This window comes from Diabrotica undecimpunctata, chromosome 1 (genome assembly GCF_040954645.1).
Source record: "Diabrotica undecimpunctata isolate CICGRU chromosome 1, icDiaUnde3, whole genome shotgun sequence".
Taxonomy (NCBI): Eukaryota; Metazoa; Arthropoda; class Insecta; order Coleoptera; family Chrysomelidae; genus Diabrotica; species Diabrotica undecimpunctata.
The window spans coordinates 204096842-204115909 of record NC_092803.1 but is presented as its reverse complement, the minus strand read 5'-3'; positions in this window follow the sequence as shown (position 1 = coordinate 204115909).

Genomic DNA, 19068 nt, shown 5'->3' with positions numbered 1-19068 from the left:
ATATTTTATTGCCAGAATGTAGAATTCAATATTTATTTGTTTATTTGTATAATTACGACGATCACTTAAGCAAAAACTAGTCAATTAACACTATTCCTAATTACAATAATTAACCTTCTGCATAATTGAAAAGTACATGTCTTGATGTTACATTTAAATATATAACTTAATAAATAAAAATGGGTATTTTTCATTTATTAAAATGTCGAAACGGAATTGCCGGTAATTGAAGTTATTTGTAAAACCAATTTATTGGAAACATTCCAGAATAAACAGTTTAGAATAATTTATGTTATATTTTGATTACTTTATTATAGCGGCATTTTTTAAGACAACACAAGTTAGAATTAGGGCAATTGCGATAACCACAAGGTAATTAGTTCTACGATTATTAATTATAATAGAAGTAAAACTGCTTCTTGTGATCCTAAAAACAAGAAAAAAGAAATGAATTCCCCAGAAAACAACGACTTGTATGAAGATACACTAACCAGACATATACAAGACATGCAAGACGAAATATAAGATTTCAATCAAGCAAATGATGGCATAACGTAGGAACTAAAAGAAAAGAAAAGGGATTACTGCCCGACTGTTCTGACCCATAAGAAAAACTAAGAAAAAATACCAAAGAGCTAATAGGTAAAAGAAGACAGCTGACGGAAAAATACGGCTCCAACTACACAACAATGAAGAAATTAAATAAAGATATCCAAAAGACGTAAAAGAAAACAATACAAGAGAAATAACTAAAATAATTCAAGAAAACTCCAGTTTAAAAGTTTCAGGGATCAGAATTAATGCCAAAAATAACTTCATACGAAATCAAAACGGCACTTTTAGAAATGAAAATAACAAATCTCCTGGCGATGACGGAGTATTGATCGAAGTGATCAAACTAGGTGGAAATAAAATTATCCAGGCTTGGCCAAGCTTTTCACTGAATGCATCTACCAAGAAAAATTCGTTCTCAATAAAATAATGCAGTCATTATTTTATTACACAAGCAAGGAGACATAACAGATTTAAACAACTACCGTTCTATCAGTTTGCTTTCAAACGTGTATAAACTTTTCACAAAAATTATCAAAAAAAGACTGGACGCTAAATTAGACTTCCATCAGCCTAAAGAACAAGCTAAATTAAGATCGGGATACAGCACTAACGACCAATTAGTAGTGATAAAGAAGCTGATAGAGAAGCCTGCAGAATATTACAAACCATTGGCACTGATATTTATCGACTACGAGAAATCATTCAATATCATAAGCCATAAAATAGTTTATAGCCATAAGCCAAGAAACAAATAAATTCTGTATACAGCTAAGAGTACAGCAAAAAGACACAATAAGTACCTAGGACATGAAATTCGGTTAGGCAGAGATAACCAGACATGTGAGCGTTTGGTAAATTAAACTATATATTTAAATTGGATCTACCCGTATGCCTCAAAAGTAAAATCTTTGATCAATGTGTGTTACCTGTACTCACTTATGGAGTGGAAACATTAACACTCACAAAAAAGGTAGTTAATAAGATTCGTGGACTCAGATGACTATGGCGCGCCAGATGTTGGGTGTCTCTTTGAGAGACCGAATCCCAAACGAAGAAATAAGTCGTATAATAAAAACAACAGACGCTATCGAAAAATCGGAATTGGGTAGGACATGTCGCCAGATTATCAGACAACCGATGGACAAAACGTATTTTAGAGTGGAGATCAAGGCAAGAAGCAATACGCAGCAGAGGACGCCCACCAACTAGATGGACTGACGACCTGAAGCGTGTTAGTAATAACCGGATGCAAGCCGCACAAGATACAGACAGATAGAAAGAGCTGAGGGAGACCTATGTCCAGCAGTGGGCGCATACAGGTTGATGATGATAATATTGATGATGAAAACTGATTCTTATTATTCGAGTAACTTGTTTCATCAAAGATCAGAAACAGTTTTGGCAAATTGTTATCTGTCTTGAATCTTCCTTAGCAACTCGTTTGAGCCTAAACCTGTCTAATCTCGTAAGTTATTAAACCAGTAGAACTGTCTACGTCCTGCACCACATCTACCTTTAATTTTACCGTTTATTACAAAAAGCTGCAATTAAAAAAAAATTGATCAATGACTGAAAAGTGAAAGGTATTTTGGAACTCTTTTGCCGTGTTTATTGTCAATCTGCCATCCCATTTTCCTTATCACTTATAGATTTTTCACAAATCTGTACGCCATTTCACTTTTGTTTTAAAAGACAGGTCTGCTATAGTGGCTATGTTTAATAAATTAAAATATTAAGACGAAGAAAATAAAAAAAAAAATCATTTGTAACAAGTTAAAAACTGACTTTAAATTCTCTCCTACCAAAGGTAAGACCTCTCAAAAATTTATAAGAAAACAAAAAACTGTTCCTGTTTGGCAGTTCCTCCTGCTTAGAAGTGATGTCTGTGCTACAAAATATCTCCTACAAAAGTCCGACAACGCGACTGTCGCGTTCAGTGAATATAGCCTCAGAGGCCACCAACGCGAGTCGCGCGGTCTTTGACTATATAACAATATATGAACGTTATCTCAACGGATTTTTCACGAATTACAACAAATATCTGCTGGCCGCTTCGAAACACTGGCATATACTGGAGTTTGTGTTTGGTTTTCGAATTTTGATGTTAAACTTTATTCTGAGTATATGACAATGTATGAATGTTATCTAGGCGGATTTTTCAAAAATTATAACAAATATCTTCTGTCCCATTGATAAATTGGATGATAAAATATGAAACCCTCAATTTCATTGCTTACTTTTTAAATATTCAAGCTAGACGTGCTCGAAAACAACAAAATTAGCTGTAATAAAAGGTAAAAAGTAATAAAAGTAAAAGCATCGGTAAGCTTTGAAAGAATCACCAGATGTATTTAGATTATATTGCATTTGCAATAATTTGTTGTATTATCATAATCTTATCCCGTCGGTTTATTTTGCTATGCATTCAGTAATATTTTCTACGCCTTCGGTGTTAGATGTTTTTTAGTTTTACTGTTAGTCATTGCACGTGTTTTGCTAAATACTTCAATTTTAAATTATTTTTAAAATGAGTGATGAATATTTCCAACCTTCGACTTCTAAACGAGGTAGGTGGGAAACTTCTGAGCCAATCTCAGATGATGAATTATTACACATATTAGAAGATTCACATGACGCTAGTGACGCAAGTGATGAAGATTTATATTGTGATCAAGATGATCGGACAGACGATCCTAATGTACAAGAAGAATCTGAAGATGATAATGGTGATGATGAGTCTCAAAATATTATTGAATGGTCTTCAGAGGTTCAACATCCTACAGTGCTACCATTTACAGCAATACCAGGATTGAAAATTAATGTGGGTGGCAGCAATCCTATTGATTACTTCAATGTATTGGCATGTGAATTATTCTATGACCTGATTATTCAAAATAGCAATTTATATGCCGTTGATATTCTTTCTCTAAGTAAATCTGAGAAAAGTAGAATTGCAGCTTGGAAGGATATAACTGTAGAATTTAAAATTTTTCTTGGTTTGTTGTTTCACATGAGAACCATAAAAATTAATCGTATGAATGATTATTGGAAGAAAAATCATTTATTTAGTATTCCGGTGTTTGGACAATACATGAGCCGAAATCGTTTTATGTTAATTTTGCGTGCCTTACATTTTAACAATAATAGTGACAATAACCAGTCCAGACTTGCCACGATATCTCCATTATTAGATTTTTTTAATAATAAAATGGAGAATCTTTATTATCCAGAAAGAAAATTAGCCCTGGATGAATTTATGATTTTATGGAGAGGAAGACTTAGTTTTCGTCAATTTCTCAAGGGCAAACGACACAAATATGGTGTCAAACTGTATACTTTGGCAGAATGTACCGGGATGATTCAACGCATATTAGTTTATAGTGGAGCTAGTGACCCTGTAGTTGGAGGACGTAATCATACGGAAAAAGTAGTGCTAAATTTGATGGATTCGAAACTAAATGTTGGTCACTCCTTATATATGGATAATTTTTATAATAGTGTTCCATTGTGTAAAAGACTACTTTCGGTTAAAACTTATCCGACAGGAACATTGAGAACAGGAAGAGCGGAAAATCCACACGAAGTTGTTTCTCAAAAATTAAAACAAAATGAACTGGTGAGTGCTTAAAATAATAAAGGGATATTTGTGTGTAAATGGAAAGATCAGCGAGATATTTTAATGATCTCTTCAGAATTTGGTCATGAAATGGTTCCAACAATATCTAGGAAAGGAATTGATAAAGAAAAGCCCCGTTTAGTCGCTGAATATAACAAAAATAAAGGTGGTATTGACTTAGGCGACCAGAAGTTAAATTATTATAGTTACGAACATAAAACTATGAGGTTATACAAAAAAATAGGCATACACATTTTTCAAATTATGCTAATCAACGCATACTATTTCTATAATAATTCTAATACAAAAATGTCATTGTATTACTTTCGATTGTCGGTGATTGATAGTCTTTTGGGACCAAACCCAAAAATCCCTCAAGTCAAGAAAAATTTGACGTTTCATTTGCCATCCCATTGCCCTAAAACAGCTAATGGTATTACAAAACGACGACGGTGTAAATATTGCTGGCAAACTAAAAAAGAAAGAAAGGACTCATTGTTTCATTATGCGGAGTGCCCTGAACATCCGGGATTGTACTTAGAAAATTGTTTTAGACGTTTTCATGAAGAAATTGAAAATTAGATAATTAATTTGTTTTCTGATGTTTTTGCCATTTAATAATTACTTATCTAGGTTCATAATTATATCTTTTCTCAATCAGATTATTATTTTTTTTTTTTAAGTTCAACCGACACATTTTCTGCCCTGTGGCCACCAACGCGACTCACGCGGTGAGTTTTTTTTTGTGACCAAATTAATTTTTTTTGTACCCTAAGTATACCTTTTTGTAATTAAGTTATATATTTATTATAAATGACTTTTTAAAGTGTAACTTAAAAATTAATTAGTTTACACAAATACATCTCAGTGGCCCACTGTTTTCCCTTAAAAAAAGAGACGGAGCTGAACGTGTTATTAAATGTCTGTTTTGTCTTTTTGGATGTGTTCTGTTTATCCTTAAGTGTTTTTATTTTAATTGCCATCACAATAATTTCTTTTCTACCCAAATACAGACCAAAATTGTTTCATCATTAATTTGATAATATAAGTTGGACTTGATAAGTTGGAGTTATTGCACACCCAAACTTACATCAAAAATAGAACATCTATTTTTTTCCTGTCTGTTCCAAATAAATAATTTCAATAAATTAACACACATTTTCAAAATATACCTCTTGAATAAATATTAATAAATTTTAAATAATATAACACATTACATTTAATTTTTAACAAACAATTTACACAATATCTACATTCCTAGTCTATTTGTTAATATCTTTTCCCCTCAAGAACTTTCTCTTTATTCGTTAAATAGTTGCAGTAAAACCGATGATCACCTGTCACCAGGTTACCATAAGAGTTTTTTAACTATATTTTCTCAAACATTTTATAATAATCCTTGTATCGGCATGTAAGTAATATTTATTTAATTTCAATTTTACTAGATTGTTTTTCACTTAAGTTTTATTTTGTTTTATTTAATCAATTTTAAAGTCATATTTAATAATCACACACATTTAATATTGGCATAATTGCTGTATATTCTGTACCAGACATTAATATGGGTTATTATATTTTCAGCATCTGATTTACCAAGTACCGTTGACCTGAAGATGCCTAGCAAATTATAGTATGTGAAACCGGTCGGTGGTGATAGAATAAATTGATTGTGAGTAAGTCTTATTCTTATTTCTTTTTACCCATTTGAAATACACTCACACAGGCAACATATTCAAGATTTTAATAGAATTTCATTTGAAGTACATGTTTTAATTAAAACCAAATGGTTTTTACTTTTTCAATTAGAATACAATGAAATCATGTTCAAATCGTTTGTCAACTGGTCTATCCTACGACTTTTGTCCCTTTTTAAAAGGGATTATCTCGATGCCATAAAATCAGAATTAATATTTTCGTGTGAAATTGGAAAAAGTGTACACACATATCGCGGCAGCCAGCCACGTTGGCACGGCGAAACAAATTAAAAATGATAAGGAAGGGCTGATAGAAACGGGAAGATATCTCGTTAGTATTTATCTGTCCCACAGGACGCCGCGCACACCAACGGGGAATGCCGGTCTCTACGGCAGGCAGCGGGAAAAAGGGGATAAGGACCCGATGCACCTCATCATTTAGTTTCGTTATCGGAGGCTACCGCCGCCGACTTGATTAATTTCAATTATATACGGAACGAAAACAAACGTTTAATGCTGCAATCTATTACTCAGTTTATAAATTATTAAATCTGGTAATGTTATTAAGGATTACGAAGAAAGTTATGTGTAATTAAACATGAAATTTTGTTAAAGAGATATCTTGTGATAGCTCTAATCCAGAAGGAGGAAGATTGTAAAGAGGATGTATACATGTGTTTGGAATTATTTAATAAAAAGAAGAAGAAAACTTTGGAAATTAAATATGTGCAATACAACTTTAGTGTGTTATCATTGCATTAAATCAGTATTGCTATACAGCTATATTATGCAGTATTTGCAAGAAAAGTGCTTTCCATAAAAGCTGTGCTTAAAGGATATGTCAAATAACCAATAATATTATCCGAATTTCTGAAAATCGAAGTTGTCTGGCTGAAATGAAAGTATTAAAAAATGAAAATATGCAGCTAAAATTCAGAGTCAAAATACAGAAAAATAAATGATTTAGAATGTAAAGAATCTCATGCAATATTGAATTTATGGGTACAAAATTAAAGGAAGAGGTTAGTGCTTATTCTCTAGTTTTGGAGATTGCTAACGATTTTCTACAGTGTAATATTCACGTAACAGACAATAAAGAATATACTATGGAAGAACACAAAAAGGGGCCCTGTTATAGTTGCAAAATTTGCAACTCAAGAAATACAAAACACAATAATGAAATGTCGACAAGGGAGAAAGTAAGACTCAGATATGCTCAGCTGTAACAAAAACAATAAAACAAATACCCAAGTATATGTCAATGAGCCCCTTACGCAAGATGGCAGAAATGTGTTTAATATAGCCTACAAAACTAAAAAACAAAAAGGTTATAAATATCTGTGGGTTAGAAATGGGAAAATCTATTTGAGAAAAGAGAATGAAAGTCCTCTTATACGAATAACATGTGAGGAAACAATAGTTGGATTACAATAAAATATGAAATAAAAGGGCTATGAATCAAAATATTCAAGCTTGTTTATATGATAGTTTAGAAAAACTAGGGCTAAATTTAAAATCCTGTATATGAATAGCCGCTCAATGAGAAACAAACTAAGTAAGATTGAAATCTTATGTTACCAAATTAAGAAGAAGAAGAAGAAAAGTTCTTTAACGTCAATGGTTATCAGACATTTTATGTAAGCAGAGAAAAGCGAGGTGGTGGTGTTGGTATTTTAGTAAAAGATCTCTACCTAGTTAATGAAATTACTCGATATGAAGATATATCTTCTTCTTCTTTAGGTACCGTCTCCTCTAAGGAGGTTGGTAATAATCACAGCTATTTTCACTTTTAAGATTGCAGCTCTGAACAAGTCTACGGATCTGCAATTATACCACTTTCTCAGATTGTTGAGCCAGGAGATGCGTCTTCTTCCAATACTTCGTTTTCCCTGTATTTTTCCCTGCATTATGGTTTGTCGCAACACATATTTATCCCCTCTCATAACGTGGCCGAGATATTGTAACTTTTTTTATCTTAATCGTATTTGTGAAGATTATATGTTCAATGTTATTTCTTTATATTAAAAAAGTCAATATAATTGTTGGTGCAATATAATAGACCATGAGATTTTAGCGTATATGAATTTTATTCTATTCTAGAAAACAAACTTGACATGTTAACTGAGTACAAGAAACCAATTCGTCAAGAATGTTTGCTTAAATGAGGAGATAATCTATGGAATGCAACTTTTAGAATCTTCTTACCTCTCTTACACAAAACACACACCAAATAAAGCAAAAAACATTAATAGAAACAGACATACTAACATATATAGAACAAAAAAGACTAAAGTGATATGGACCTGTAAGAAGAACTAGTGACAGCAGATGGATAAAGAGAATAACCGAATGAAGCCCCATAGGAAGAAGGAAAAGAGGACGATCCCGAAAATCCTGGAGGAACGACCTAGACGACGTCATTAGTAAGAGAGGTCTAAACGATGGAGAATGGGACAATAGAGAGAGATGGAAACGGTTGAGCGAGGGAAGGCAGTGAATACTGTAGAATCCCTGAATATATATATATATATATATATATATATATATATATATATATATATATATATATATATATATATATATATATATATATATCTTACATCTTCTAGCATCGTCTGTTTTGTCTTGCAATTCTTAGAAGACACAGATTAAAGCAAACATCTGAATTTAGGTTCGTCAATTGAAATCTTGGGATTTCGACTTTCGTGATTTAGTTCTCTCGTAATTTTTTATTTTTAGTCATTTTAACTTTAATATTATCTCTCACCCATCTTCATTTCTTAAGTGTTTTTTTATTGCTAATTTACTAATGTCTAGTTGTAGCTCAGAGCGTATATTTTTTTTTATTTTAAAAATTTTTAAGTTCTTGGGCACGTGATAGTATTTCTTCACATAAATATAAATAATATTATTTTGTTGTTGCTATTGATTCATCTATTTTCTCATTTCACTCTTCTCCATGGATGTTTTTAATGAAATTTATTTCTATTAGACTCATTATTGTTATTCATTTATTTTTTAATTTTCTAGAGCTTGTAACATTTTTATCACTAATCTAGTACAAAGAACAAGAAATTAAGTACACCAAGTTGGTGTAAGTACATGATGTTCAATCCGCCGGAGCACGATTCGGTATTAAATAGAACCAGCCCTTATTTAAACGAGCTAATGTCCATCTCCTTTGCAAGCAAAAAAATGTATGTCAAGTCGTTTTTCTCGAGTATTTACGGCAACGTTTTTTTTCTGTTCAACAGTCCGTCGTTCAATCTACGAATTCTAAAGGATTAATTGATTACCCGCGGAATTTTTATTGTCGATTGAGTCGATGTGTCATGTTGCCATCTTTGTGTGGATTTGGCGATACGTGTTTTCTATACGCTTACGTATGTGTGATTTCCCTTTGTCCATATTCGACGGGTAGTGTCAAACTGTTGTGGAAAGACGACGGATACTCGTACCTACAGGGTGTCGAGCGACTATTATGCATTTTAATTAGTTATCATTAAACTAGTTTAAAAACGTTACAAGAAATTATGATAAAAATTGTTCGGTGTCTGCTTTTTGCGTTTGCCCTTTTTATTTTTTCTTTAGAAGTTGCCGATCAGCATGGCAATTATATCTTTAGATACTGCTACACGGAATAGTTTCATTCACGACAGTACAAATAATTCTTTTAGATAGCGCAGCTTTGTAGGATAACATCCAACACTTCTTGGCCCCATAAGGTTACTTATACCACATGTTCCAGAAACTCTTTATTTTTCCATTTGTCTAAAAAAAATCGCTTTTACTGCTTGACATTAACTATAATTTTCATTAAATTTTCTTTTTGTCTCTAGCATCTGTTATTTTTTAATTCAGTCATCCCAGAATATCTGTGATGCTTTTGTTTAACTCAAATATGCATAGCTCTCGACATCAAAAATGTCGAGAGCTATGTATATTTGAGTGCCAATAAAAATGACAGGCAAGTGCATTCTGTAGAGATAAAACAACGGATAGCAAGATGCGTATTTATTGGGAGTTTTAAAGTTAAAAACACCTTCTAACAACGAAATTTTGGCTACTTAATTGCTATATAATTCTTGTTTTGTTGCAAAGAGTGGAAACTTGGACTCTGTTGGAGACATATATGAAGAAGCTGGACACTTTTGAGATCGATCTTACGAATTACTGAATGACGAGTTTGGAAGTTCTTCGCATAGTGGAACAAAACATAAAGTGTTTGTCACAACAAAAAACAGAAATTAAAGTGCTTTGGAAATATTATGGAAACTAATAAAAGGTATGGTTTACTTCAGTTCTGCTTTAGAAATATTACGGAAACTAATAAAAGGTATGGTTTACTTCAGTTCTGTCCATTCCAAACGTTGGAGATCATTCTGGCTATGATGACTTTGTTGGTTACTGTACGGAATAGCTGTGTTGAGGTCTTTTTATACCATGCTCTCAGGTTAGCAAGCCAGGATATTCTTCCTCGTCCTGAAGTCCTTTTTCTTTCAATTTTACCTTGCAAAATGCATTGGAGTAGCTCATATCTGCCTTGATTTCTCAATATATGTCCCAAGTACAGCAGCTTACGGCCCCTCACGATGTTGACCAAATCCGCGGTTGTGTTCATCCTCCGTAGTTCTTCTTTATTGGTGACTTTTTCTGTCCATGGTATCTTCAAGGTCCTTCTGTATAACCATAGCTCAAAAGCCTAAAGTTTCGATAGAGTTTCCGCCCTTAATGTCCACGTTTCTACTCCGTACAGAAGCACGGAGTACACGTAACATTTAAGGAGCCTTATTTTTGTTTTTAGGGTGAGGTCATGGCTCTTGAACACAGAGCTCATAGTGAAGAATGCACTTTCTGCCTTTCCGATGCGACATTTAATCTCTTGGATATTGTCCCACGACTCATCGATTATAGTTCCCAAGTAGTTATACTGTGAGACACGTTTAATTCTCATTTGGTTTATATACGGAATTGCTTCAGCTATGTTTTCCTTGCTGGAAACATAATATGCAGACATTGCTAGTGGTGAGATAATTGAAAACAAACCACACATGTCCTGTAAATGTCGTTGACCAGGTCTAGCAAAGATACAGGTAAGCAGAAATGTGGCAGTTGCCCCTTGAAAAATTTTTCGGACCGTGGGAAAAAGCTGCATCCTTTGATGTTAACCGCTGCTGCGCCCACTGACATGACAAGATGGCGGCTGACAGCTTTCAACTGTCAGCTGTCATGTCATTTTTGCAGGGAGCTTCTCGGAACTTATTCTTACTAGTAATATTGGAATTATCTGGTCTTTGGTCATGATTGCCATCTCCGATTTTGGCATTAAAATTTTCCATTTTAATCGTTAGCTAGCGTTTTTTTATTGATTGTAATATTTCTAGTTGTTAGTAAAATGTGTCAGCTCCTTCGTGGCTTTGAGCTCATCTTCGTCAAATGATGAAAGCATATAACTTACACTGTATCTCCGATTTAGCTAACTACAATCTTATCCAGGTCACGTAGTACAAACACCTTTACTCACAACTTTGTCTCTTTAATCTAATAAATTAACATTGGTAAAAATTCACTGCTTCTCGACGTTGGAAACCAAGGTATTCATTATAAATGATCCCTCTTCTCTCATTCCCTTATTTTTATCTCTTCACCTCTTCTTGACGTTCTAAAATATTCCTAGCCAATACGCTTCTTCAATTTTCTCCCCGTCAGACTTTTTCTATCCTATCTAAATTGAAAAAACAGAACCTTGTCTTTGTAGTCCTGTCTTTCATAAAATTTTCATGTAAATTAGAAAATTAAACTTCTAGTAACTTCTAAGAAATTATCGGAAAGCGGTTACGCTATTTATTTACAATCTGTTTCATCATTTCCTAATCTGTTCGAAAACATCTATTATATTATATACCTAAGCGAATCGTAGAAAAAAGTACGATTATTAATTTTTCTAAAAACCACACAGAGAAAATTTTATTAACTTGCACTACAACATTGCTTTTTTTTCTCCGAATAAATACTCATTAAGTTTCTCTGTAAAACTACTTATCTGAATATACAGTAAAAAATTTTGTTTTTTCACAGCTGGTTTTTATTGCTTCATATCTTCTGTTGGATTGACCTACATATGCATTAAAATCACCTCCTATTATGACTCTTTCCGCTGATGGAATAATAATATTCCATATTGATCACACAATGCTTTTTCTTATTCTCTCAATTGACTTCTTGGTAAAATAACTGTATATATCAAAGCAAGGTGTCAATATAAAAATTTCATTTAAAACAAGGGCTTGAAATATAAATCCATCTTTTAAAATATTTAAATATACTCTTCATAAAAGACTTAAAATAAATACGCTATAAATTATAGAGAATGAAATACGAATCATAGTAATTATAATATATTATGTAATTATGTATGTATATTGTTTATTATTAAGCTTACTAATTCTCATAACCGCTTCGGGGTTGCAGTGAAACCGTGACAATGTTGCGGTTTAGGTAAAACGTTTTAGAATTGTGACAATGTTCGCAAGGCAAAAAAGGTAAAAAGTTGTGAATCCTTAAATATTTAGACATCTCTTTTTCCATTTGGTTTCTTTTGAGATGTGTTTTTCTAAGTATAATTTAAAATATGTGTATTTGAATAACGATAATTTGAAATCAAACACCCTGTAAAGTACAGTTGAATCCAAGTAGGTATGTAAGGAGTGTCCATCACGTATTTGGTGACATTGTGGGGAGTTTCAGGACACAAAGTTTCACACCGTGCATAATAAATACATCACGCACATGGAAGCCACATCAGCGATGCGCGCACTGAAGGTCGTCGATAAATAACATTCTTCTTCAAATGGAAAATACTCGATTGCAAAAGTGTTGCTGAGTAAACATCCAATTCGGTTTACTGCCTTTTTTTAACAATTATCCTCATACGTGCCAAAAGCGAGTGGCTGCTGCTGGTGCTGCAGTATCTGGTGGCCAATATAATATATGGGAGCAGTGGGATTTCTTAATTGGTTAATTTAGAAGTAACTCTTTACTTTCACTACTAGTTTTGAATTATTGTTTTAACATTCCGTACTAGGTACTAATCAATTGTCGGATATACCGACACCGTAATAAACGTAGTGGGCAATTCAAAACTCTAATTATATAATATAAAAAGTCATTGAAAAATTGACCACGTTTTTGTTAATGTATCACTAAAATGTCCATCTTTATAAAAGTTTTCATCGGATTTCAAAACGTTTTACTTTGTTTCAATTAAAAATGTCAATCTTGTTAGAGTTAGATCAAAATCAGAAGTATTTAACAATTTTCAATTCTAAACAATAAAACCTAATTTTCTCTTAAAGATAATTGATACGATTTTCTTCTTCTTGTAGTGCTTATCCGTTTCGGATGTTGGCGATCATCACGGCAATCTGTATTTTGCAAACTACTGGTCTGAAAAGATTTGTAGTTGTTGTGTGAAACCACGTACGTAGATTTTTCAGCCAGGAAATCCTTTGCCTTTCGAAATCCTGGTCCTCGTTTTCCTTCTACTTTGCCTTGTAGAATTAATTGCAGCAACCCATATCTTTCGCTGTGACCAAAGTATTCGATTTGGCTATTTTTATTGCGGTTAACAACTCTCTTTCTTTTTGCATTCTTAATAAACCGTCCTAGTTATTAACGTGGTCGGTATAGGATATCTACAGGATTTGACGATAAAGCCACATTTTAAAAGCCGATTTCGAAAATTATTCCGATAATAATAAAAGTGTAGTTTTTTCGGGACTAGAACAAAGCGCCAGTCATCTACCGCAGAAATATCGCTGCCTTTTCCAGCAGCAAAAATCGCTGTCTCATCCTGTCTTATCCCGCGGGATGTCCCAGGTACATCCCTATTCAAGAAACATACTTGGCGAACATATAGTCAACCACAAAAGAACAAGAATAAATCGCCAAACATCACAGCAACTAGTGGAAACATTGCAGGGAAAAAAATGAGCCATCCAGCTCAAAATCTAATAACAATAATCCAAAAGTTGTACCCAAATTATTTGTGATCGGTAATTCGCTAGTGTTAGCGAAGAAACTTATCACACTTTATAATTCAGTAATCTGAAAGAGTAGGTTTGGAACTACAGTTCATCCCAAACCCTTCTTTCAGTGCGTCACAGTTTATCGAATTCTCTCTAACGCATTAAGCTAGAAGTGACAGAAAAAAACGTGAGTCTCTGATTATTATACATAGACCTTAGAAAATTATATATCGTTCACGGGTATTTGCATATTAAAGCGAATTCTACTTACGGATATATAATTGGTTGGAGTTTAGAATACGCTAAATATATATCCAATCAATGATGCGCATAAATATAATTTGACGCAGATGGTCTCGATAGTGACAATACTTTGACAATGTCAACCGATAAAATGATAATTGTCATTCCAGGATAGTATTTTCAGACATTTTACAGTGAAAATTTAATTTTGTATTTATTGTCATAAAAATATTTTAAATATGCCGAGATATACCTAGAATGAACAGAGACTAATATTAAAATTATTAAATTATTTTCAATTAGAAAAAGAGGCTGGAACAACTTTATTACCAGTTCCTGCCGTTCGTGAAGTAAGTTTTAAATTATTCCAAAAAATATTCATATTAGTAGTTTAAATACTATACATTTTAGCCATGGTGTTTGTAATAAATAATAATAAATACATCAATAAATCTTAGCTAATTAAGCACTTTCCTTGGAATGTATAGAAAGGAATTATGACAAACTGCCGTTCCAATATAATGCACAAAAAATTTTTTTTTACAGGACGAGACCTCTAATATGCAAATTAAAAAAAAAATTGAAATCTTAAAATTTTTACTCTACATTTTCAAAAAATAACCGTTTCACATTTAGCCGATTACGATCCTTCAACTGTGAGATTTAACTAAAATTTCATGCAATGATTCTCGACATTCTTAAAATCCTATATGACGTCAAAATTAGTGACGCACTGAAAGAAAGGTTTGGGACAGACTGTAGTTGGCTAAGAACACTGATACACTTTATATCTTGAAGGCACTGTTGCTCAGTCGATGGAGATAACGGGCTGAGTTACAATAAAAGTAGAAAAAACGCGAAAGATATAAACAAAAAACGAAAAGGAAAAGAACAAGAATTTATAACAAAAAACTGGGATGAGGTACTCTGAGAGTGACCGAGGAGGGGAAGCGTCGTCATCACCTATTACCATACTATACTATACTATATACTATATAAAAGTATTTCATTTTAATAATTATCAAATCGCTTAATTAAAATTACCGAAAAATCAATAAAAAAGAAAACAGTCTTTTTTTATTTTAGTTTATGTGAAATTACAAGCTAACAAATGATTATTATATAATATTATACATTATATTATACATTTTATTTCATTATAGTAATATTAAACAGGTCAGGTTGTTTGACAGCAGTTAAGTTTAACAGATTATGTTCACAGGCGACTTCTGGACGTAAGTTTCGCAGGAGTGAAATGTTAAATTATTTTAAAAAGTTTATTAGTTTTTATAATGATCGTAGAAAAAAACAGGTAAATTTACTATGTAAATGCTTTGTCTAAATAAAAAAAAATAAAATAATTCGAATCTAATCTTAAGTCTTATTCTGAGTTAATTGTATTCTAAATAAATTTGAAATGAAATTACCAAATTAATGTGTGAAGTTCCAAACAAATATGTAATAATAAAAAAATAGTTTTAGGTTACCCTGGTTAACCCAAGCCGTTAATCGAAGGGAATCCCTTCTTTTACTTAAAAGTATGCTTGTTGAAAACTTCAGCCCTATTTCCTTAATTAATATTTTTTTTCTCTAGAAGTAACGGTTTCGTAATAAATGATTTAGCCAATGGTGATCAATTAAGGTCACTTTCTAATAACACAGTTGACAGTACAGCTCCGCAAACCACAACACACGTTACTCCTTTGACTTCGTCAATATCCCATTGTAATTGTATTTTTGAAGTTATACTTCTATACGCGCGCTCCACGTTGGAAATTTGTATGGGAGCGAATTTGTGAAATCATTACATATGTAAGATAATGAGTAAGAGAGAGACAGAAGATATACTGTCTCTCTCTTCCTCTCTCTAATATAAAAATGTTCCTTTTGTATATATATTTAATATTATATATATTATATATATACATATATTATATATATAATAATATATTTATTAATATTATTATTTATGTGATGTTTTGTATTATTTATTAAATGTTCATAATTATATTAGTCTTTTGGATTTCAAAATAATAATCTCAATAAATCACTGTATGATCCAGAACTGTCAATTTTGAAATACATTTGTGTCATGTCCTCGGTAGTATAGTAGTCAGTATCCCCGCCTGTCACGCGGGAGAGCGGGGTTCGATTCCCAGTCGGGGAGGACTTTTTTATTAATATTATTACATGGTAAATTTAACATATGCGTAAGTAGAAAAGTTATGTATATTATTGTCATTTTTAAATACTTATGAATATTGCATTTTAATTTGTATTGTATTATTATATTGAATTATGTTGCAGTGTATTGTATTGTATTTTCATATTAATAACAAAATAAACAATGAATTTTACTGCAGAGTATGTGTAAAAAAATTTTTTCATTCAACTCCTTTCATACATATATGAAAATAAAAATATACATTTTCATCAAAATATTGATTCAATCCTTCATTTACTATACTCCTATTACAGGTCAAATGTTGTTTATTAATTGTTAGTAAGTTGTTATTAATTCTGTTTCTCTTTCTACTATGTCTTACCTATAGCATTACATATGTAATGATTGTGCAGATTGACTCCCAAATAAATTTGTAACGGCGAATGCGTGTATAGAAGTATAACTTCTACCGGCAGTCCCACTGGACTGCTACACTCGTTTTTTTTATTTAATTGATAACAGCATTAACCACTTTGGGTTATTAACTATATTATAGGTAATACATAGTTAATTGCTAGGTTTACATTAGTAAATTTACAATGTGCTCCTAAGACTGCTTTTATACTGTTAGGTAGTGAATGTTTCTGTCTTTCACTGATATATTTAGGACACTCTATTAAGATATGCGTTACATTAATGTCGCAGTTACATAGGTCAAAAATAGGGCGATTTGATTTGGAGATTAGGTAGCTGTGAGTTAGTCTGCTATGATCTACACGTAAATGGGTTAGCCTAACAAACACTGGCGATTTAAATCTATCTCGCACCAAGATTCAGTTGAGGTCTTTATGATCTGTAGAGTCGATTGTAAAGGATTCTATTCGTTTATCCATTTGTTTGTCACTTTTCTTTAGGGAACGATTTGTAGTCGGAAACAGACATTAAGTTCACTAACACTGAAGAGGCACTGTGTATTGCTTCCCTGGCATGAAAATCTACTTGTTCGTTTCCTAGAAGTCCAATGTGTGATGAAGTTCATATAAAGCGTACTTGCTGCCTCACATTGTTTAGCAAACGTAATTTTTTAACTTAAATATCTATGGGATTACTTGTATATAACTGTTTTATCGTATGTTATCCACTGAGAGAGTCGGTAATTATGACAGAATTTAGAATTTTTTGGGTGCGTATATAAATGAGGACTTGCAGAACTGAGTATAGTTCTCCAGTGAGTAAATAATGCAACTGGAAGATAATTTAAATTGTAATACAATGTTCGGAGTTAGAACTGCTGATCCCACACCATCAGTAGATTGTTTTAGATGAATCTGTATAGATATGACAATGATCTGGGAAAGAAGCAAGTCTGTTATAAAATGATTGAATAATTGTTGAGTGGGGGGTCTTAAGCTTGTATTTAGATAGAGTTAGATCACATATTGCAGTAGTAAAGGTCCAGAGGGGAGGTGTATAATATTTGTCTAATCAAAAAATTTTGGGAATTGAATATTATGGAGAGAGAGAGATATCCACTGTTTTTCTCGTAACAGGAAGGGTTCGTCCTTTTTTTATTTATATAAGTTTCTTTGAAACGTTCAGGGATAGTATGATGGAAAGTGGGATGCGATTTTATCGCACATATGGATGATGCGTATATTAATGATAAGTACCCATTATTCCTTACCATACTTTCGTCAAGTTACAGACAAACTTATTAAATTATTTAGAAATATACCAGATATATTAGCAATAAAAAATGCCAAGACTCTCAGGCACTTGTTTTCCAAAACTAAGACTCCTTTGTCTCCTCTCGAACAAATTAACGTTGTTTACCACATTTCTTGTGCTGAATGTATTTCTTGTTACATAGGGCAGACTGTGCCCTCACTTAGGGATAGAATAATCACTCACCGTAGTATATTAATTTATCTACGCACACTTGTGTCCTATCACAACATACAAATAATTCTAAACACAAGGTCAATTTTGAAGAGGCTAAGATTCTTTGCACTGAAAGAAATTACACCAAAAAACAGTGTTTGAAAATATGTTACATACTTAACATTCCTTTTACACTCAACAAGAGAACTTACATTAGTAACTTGTGTCAAATGTATCACTCCTTAATTTCGCAGAATTGAATTATACTTGTGATTTAATTTACAGATTTGATCAACTAACCTATTAAACATTTTTCAAAATTTCACACCATATTGATTCTTACCCCCTGCCAAATACTAGTTATGAGTTAATATTTATTAGTAGAAATATTAAGGTAAGGCAATATCTGTTATTGATTTTATAGCTTTATGAAACTTTAAAACTCTATCCAGTTTACTTTAATCTTAAAAGATTAAAATTTAACTTTGTCTGGAAAGAGTTATTATAATTAAAAATTTGTGGATGTTTCTTTTATGTGTTATGTTTGTATTTTAGCCTGCCTATGATGAGCGAATCAAAAGAGGAAGACTGATATTATTTAGAACGGATACTATTTACGATAAAAATGCAGGTGTGATGGCATAAGACGGATTATTTTTTGTGCATATTCTTCGGGCCCACGCTCGTATTGAAAACCTTCAATTGATTATGTGGATGGACCAGGTAAGGTGTGACACACCCATGTCTTTATATCTCAGTGGCGGGCCATTGCGACAGTCTTACTGACTGCCATCAGAACGAACCGTTCGACTTGGTTCGTTTTGGTTTATCTGCTTGTTCTTGTGCAACTCTGACTATCTTTTAGAAGAGAAATTTATCTTTTAGTGT